We start from the raw sequence: 6,701 nt of genomic DNA on the forward strand, positions 1-6,701 counted from the left end.
AGGAATGGCAGTGAGGTCTTATGGCTGTCTAGGAGTGCACAGAGGAGCAGGGATTCTCCTGGTTTGTGCCTATTGCCCTGGCATAATTACTAATGGTGCCTCCCTTCATTATTAAAAGTATCCTGCAGCTGAGCAGGGTGGTGCACACTTGTAGACCCAACTACTCAAGAGGCTGAAATGGGAAAATCGATTGAGGCCAGCCTGAGAAATGACCCTAAAAATAAAATAAAATAGGCCAGGCACAGTGGCTCACACCTGTAATCCTAGCACTTTGGGAGGCTGAGGTGGGCAGATCACCTGAGGTTGGGAGTTAGAGACCAACCTGGCCAACATGGTGAAATCCTATCTCTAGTAAAAATACAAAAATTAGCCGAGCTTGGTGGCATATACCTATAGTCCCAGCTACTTGGGAGGCTGAGGCAGGAGAATCACTTGAACCCGGGAGGCGGAGGTTGCAGTGAGTGGAGATAGTACCATTGCACTCCAGCCTCGGTGACAAGAATAAAATTCCATCTCAAAAATAAAAAATAAAAAATAAAATAATAAAAAGAGATAACCTGGTTTGGATGATAAATTACATAGTCACACCAGAGATGTAGCTAAAGAGGTAATGAAAGCGGGATGAAGTGGGTGTGTAGGATTTGCAGGCTATTGTAACAACTTTGAATTTTACTTTAAGAGAGATGAGAAATCATGGAGGGTTCTGAGCAGAGAAGTGACATGACTTAAACGTTTTGACAGGATGTCTCTGGCCTTTTTTTTGTGTGTGTGAGCAGATTGAAGGGGTGCAAGGGGATATCAATCAGGAGGCTATTACAATAATCCAGGAGAGTGTCGCAATGACCCAGGTGTCAGTCTGTAATGGCTTAAACCAGGGAGGTAGTGAAAGAGATGGTGAGAAGTGACTGAATTCTGGATACTTTTAAAGATAAAGCCAAGAGGATGTGCTGATGAACTTGAGGTGGGGTGTAAAAGAGAGAGCAATCAAGGAAGACTCCAATATTTTTGACGTGAGTAACAGAATGGGACTGGCATTAACAAAATCGTGTCCAGAAGCTGCTTTTGCAGAGCACGCACCAGCACTGAACTTTGATTGCGTGTTTGTTTGGGATGACTGCACAGGTTGCTTATGAAGCTCATGGGGGCCAAGGTACTCCCCACACAACCTCTTAGTGCTGCTGCAAAATCAGCACTGGGAGCTTCTCTCTTCCTCTGAATATCAAATGAAATACCTCTCTCCTCTGATGTCCAAATACTTTTTCTCAAGTTGAAAATAACTTCCCCTTCCCTGTTGCACTTATTCATTTATTATTTTATTTTATTTTATTTTTATTTTTTGAGACAGGGTCTCACTGTCGCCCAGGCTGAAGTGCAGTGGCACAATCACAGCTCACTGCAACCTCCTCCTCCCAGGCTCAAGCCATCCTCCCACCTCAGCCTCCCGAGTAAGCAACTATATGCCAATAAATTGGAAAATCTACAAGAAATGGACAAATTCCTAGACATATACAATCTATCAAGAGAGAACCAGGAAGAAATCCAAAACCTGAAGAGACCAATAACAAGTAATGAGATCAAACCCATAATAAAAAGTCTCCAGGTAAAGGAAAGCCTTGGACCCTCTGGCTTAACTGCTGACTTCTACTAAACATTTAAAGAAGAACTAATATCAATCCTACTCAAACTATTTCAAAAAATAGAAGAAGAGGGAATACTTCCAAACTCATTGAATATTATAGAAGTTCAGTATTACTCCGATACCAAAACAAGACAAAGATACATTAAAAAAAAAAAAAAGAAAAGAAAAGGAAACATCCTTTTGTATGCTTGCTCTGGATGGTGGTGGTTTCCACAGTCTCTGTTTTGTAGTTGTGAGTTTTGCTTTGCCTTGTTTTAAAACAAGCATAGCATTTATTATAATTGATCACTGTCTTGTTTACTTGTTTACTGTCTGTCTTCCTACTAAAGTGCAGACTCCTTGAAAATGGAACCACGTTCCATCCTATTCATTGTTAAATCTGCAACACCTTGTACAGAATAGGCATGCTTTAGGTAAGTATTAAAACAATGAATAAATGACATGGCAAAACCTTATCTCTTTTTATCTTTATTTTTTTCTCCAGACGGAGTCTTGCGCTGTCGCCCAGGCTGGAGTGCAATGGCGTGACCTCGGCTCACTGCAACCTTGGCCTCCTGGGTTCAAGCAATTCTCCTGCCTCAGTCTCCCGAGTAGCTGGGATTAGAGGTACATGCCACCAAGCCCGGCTAATTTTTTGTATTTTTAGTAGAGATGGAGTTTCACCATGTTGACCAGGCTGGTCTCTAACTCCTGACCTCAGATGATCCTCCTGCCTTGGCCTCCCAAAGTGCTGGGATTACAGGTATGAGTCACTGCGCCTGGCCACAAAACCCCATCTCTACAAACATTACAAAAATTAGCTGGGCATGGTGGCATATTAGTCATTAATGATCTTTTGTATTTTTGCAGTATCAGTTGTAATGTCTCTTTTTTCATTTCTTATTTTATTTACTTGGATCTTCTCTCTGTTTTTCTTAGTCTGGCTAATGGTTTGTCAATTTTGTTTAACTTTTCAAAAAAACCAACATTTTATTGTTGATCTTTTATATTGTTTTCTTCATTTCAATTTCATTTATTTCTGCTCTGATCTTTATTATTTCTTTTCTTCTACTAATTTTGGGTTTGATTTGCTCTTGCTTTTCTAGTTCTTTAATATACATTTTGTTTGTTTGTTTTTTGAAATGGAGCCTCGCTCCACTGCCCCAGCCGGAGTGCAGTGGCATGATCTTGGCTCACTGCAACTTTACCTCCTGAGTTCAAGTGATCTCGTGCCTCAGCCTCCCGAGTAGCTGGGATTATAGGCACCCACCACCACACTCGGCTAATTTCTTTTTGTACTTTTACTAGAGACAGGGTTTCACTATGTTGGCCAGGCTGATTTTGAACTCCTGACCTCAAGTGATCCGCCTACTTTGGCCTCCCAAAGTTCTAGAATTACAGGCATGAGCCACCATTCATGACTGGATGCATCATTAGATTGTTTATTTGAAGTTTCCCTATTTTTGATGTAGGCACTTATAGCTATAAACTTCCCTTTTAGTATGGTTTTTGCTGTATCCCATAGGTTGTGGTATGTTGTGTTTCCATTATCATTTGTCTCAAGGATTTTCAAATTTTCTTCTTAAGTTCTTCACCAACCCACTAGTCATTAAGGAGTATACTGTTTAATTTCCATGTGTTTGTATAGTTTCCAAACTTCCTCTTCTTGCTGATTTCAAGTTTTATTCCATTGTGGTCAGAGAAGATGCTTGGTATTATTTCAGTTTTTTGGAAGTTTTAAGACTTGTTTTGTGACCTAACATACGGTCTATCCTTGAAAATGATCCATGTGCTGAGAAAGATGATGTGTATTCTTGAGCCATTGGATGAAATATTCCATAAATATCTGTTAGATCTACTTGGTCTATAGTGCAGATTATGTCCTATGTTTCTTTGTTAATTTTCTGTCTGGAAGATCTGTCCAATGCAGAAAGTTGGGTATTGAAGTCTCTAACTATTGGTGTCTATCTCTCTCTTTAGCTCTAATAATATTGGCTTTATTTATCTGGGTGCTCCAGTGTTTGCTGCATATATAATTACAATTGTTATATCCTCTTATATCCTGAATTGATCTTTTGATCATTATATAGTGACCTTCTTTGTCTCTCCTTATAGTTTTTGTCTTAAAATCCATTTTGTCTGATATAAGTATAGTCACTCCTGCTCTTTTTTGATTTCCGTTGGCATGGAATATATTTTTTCACGCCTTTATTTTCAGCCTATGTATACCTTTATAGGTGAAGTGGGTTTCTTGTAGGCAACAGATCAAAATCCCAGCACTTTGGGAGGCCGAGACGGGCGGATCACGAGGTCAGGAGATCGAGACCATCCTGGCTAATACGGTGAAACCCCGTCTCTACTAAAAATACAAAAAAACTAGCCGGGCGAGGTGGCGGGCGCCTGTAGTCCCAGCTACTTGGGAGGCTGAGGCAGGAGAATGGCGGAAACCCAGGAGGCGGAGCTTGCAGTGAGCTGAGATCTGGCCACTGCACTGCAGTCCGGGCGACAGAGCGAGACTCCGCCTCAAAAAAAAAAAAAAAAAAAAAAAAAAAAAATTTATTCAGCCAGTTTATGTCTTTTGATTGAAGAGTTTAGACCATTTACATTCAATGTTATTATTGATAAGTAAGGATTTACTCTTGCCATTTTGTTACTTGTTTTCTGGTTGTTGTGGTTTTCTCTTCCTTCTTTTTTTTCTTGTCTTCCTTTAGTGAAAGCGATTTTTATCTTTTGATATGCTTTAGTTTCTTGCTTTTGTGTGTGTTTGTATCCATTATATGGCTTTTGGTTTGAGGTTACCATAAGGCTTGCAAATACTATCTTATAACCCATTATTTTAACCTGATAACACATTAACACTGCATAAACAAACAAACGAACAAAAAGAAAGAAAACTAATAAAAACTCTATGCCTTAACTTCATCCCCCTGCTTTTTAATTTTTTATTGTTTCTATTTATATTTTATTGTACTAAGTCTTGAAAAGTTGTTATTATTTTTGATTGGTTCATTGTTTAGTCTTTCTACTTATGATAAAAGTAGGTCACACACCACAGTTACAGCGTTATAATTGTCTGTGTTTTTCTGTGTATTTACTATTACCAGTCAGTTTTGTACCTTCTGGTGATTATGTATTGCTCATTAATGTTATTTTCTTTCTGATTGAAGTACTCCATTTAGCATTTCTGGTAGGACAGAAATGCTGGTGTTGATAAAACCCTTCACCTTTTGTTTGTCTGGGAAAGTCTTTATTGCTTGTTCATGTTTGAAGTATATTTTCACCAGATATACTATTCTAGGGTAAAAGTTTTTTGTTTTTTTTTTTCCTTCAGCACTTTAAATATGTCATGCCACTCTCTCCTTGCCTATAAGGTTTCCACTGAAAAGTCTGCTGCCTGATATGTTGGAGCTCCATCTTGCTTTTTTTTTTTTTTTTTTCCTCTCTCTCATTGCTTTTAGGATTCTTTATCCTAGATCTTTGGGAGTTTGATTATTAAATGCCTTAAGGTAGTCTTGTTTAGGTTAAATCTGCTTGGTGTTCTACAAACTTCTTGTACTTGGATATTGATAACTTTCTCTAGGTTTAGGAAGTTCTCTATTATCCTTTTGAATAAACTTTCTACCCCATCTCTTTCTCTACTTCCTCTTTAAGGTCAATAACTTAGATTTGCCTTTTTGAGGCTATTTTCTAGATCCTGTAGGTGTGCTTCATTATTTTTTATTCCTTTTTTTTTTTTGGTCTCCTCTGACTGTATATTTTCAAACAGCCTGTCTTTTTTTTTTTTTTTTTTTTTGAGACGGAGTCTCGCTTTGTCACCCGGGCTGGAGTGCAGTGGCCGGATCTCAGCTCACTGCAAGCTCTGCCTCCCGGGTTTATGCCATTCTCCTGCCTCAGCCTCCCGAGTAGCTGGGACTACAGGCGCCCGCCACCTTGCCCGGCTAGTTTTTTGTATTTTTTAGTAGAGATGGGGTTTCACCCTCTTAGCCAGGATGGTCTCGATCTCCTGACCTCGTGATCCGCCTGCATCGGCCTCCCAAAGTGCTGGGATTACAGGCTTGAGCCACCGCGCCCGGCCTGTCTGGGCTTGTTTGTACCCATCCTTCTTGGGAAGGCTTTCCAGATATTTGAAAGGGCTTGGGTGTTGTGATCTAAGCTGTATCTGCTTTAGGGCACAACCCAAGCCCAGCAATACTGTGGTTGGTACAGACTGACAGAGGTACCACTTTGATTGTCTTGGAGACAATTGATCTGGGAGAATTCTCTCTGGATTACCAGATGGAGACTCTTGTTCTCTTCCCTTACTTTCTCCCAAACAGAGTCTCTCTCTTTGTCTGTTCTGAGCCACATGAAACTGGGGGTGGAGTGATACAAGTACCCTTGTGGCCACCATCACTATGACTGCACTGGGTCAGACCTGAAGCCAGCATAGCACTGGGTCTTGCTCGAGGCCTCCTGTAACCACTCCCTGGCTACTGCCTGTGTTCGCTCAAGGCCCTGGGGCTCTGTAATCAGCAGGTGGCAAAGCCATTCAGGTCTGTATTTTTCCCTTTAATGTGGAGAGATCCCCCAGGCCCTGTGTGGGTCCAGAGGTGCCATCTGTCTGAGAGCCAGGGACTAGAGTAAAAAACCTAAGAAGTCTACCTGGTGTTCTATTGTACTGTAGCTGAGCTGGCACTTGAACCCCAAGACATAGTCCTTTTCACTCTTCCTTCCCCTTTCCAAAGGCAGAGGAGCCTCACCCTATGGCCACTGCCACCTTAGGCCCACACTGAATAATGCCAGATTACTGCTGATGTTCCCTTAAGTCCTGAGGGCTCTTCAGTCAGCTTGTGGTGCATGCTGCCTGGCTTGGGACTCACCCTTCAGGGCAGGGGGCTACCCTCTGGCCCAGGACAGGTTCAGAAATGCCATCCAAGAGCCAAGTCCTGGAATCAGGGGCCCCAAGAGCCTACTTGGTGCTCTACCCTTGTGGCTGAGCTGGTAACTAGAGTCAGCAGGTCTCAGAGTCTCACCCAAGGCTCTTGATGTAGTATCTGGGTATCACTGGTGTTTATTCAGGGCCCAAGGGCTCTTCAGCGAGCAG

Source organism: Trachypithecus francoisi, unplaced genomic scaffold, assembly GCF_009764315.1.
Source record: "Trachypithecus francoisi isolate TF-2019V2 unplaced genomic scaffold, Tfra_2.0 Lachesis_group2, whole genome shotgun sequence".
In the NCBI taxonomy this organism is placed as follows: Eukaryota; Metazoa; Chordata; class Mammalia; order Primates; family Cercopithecidae; genus Trachypithecus; species Trachypithecus francoisi.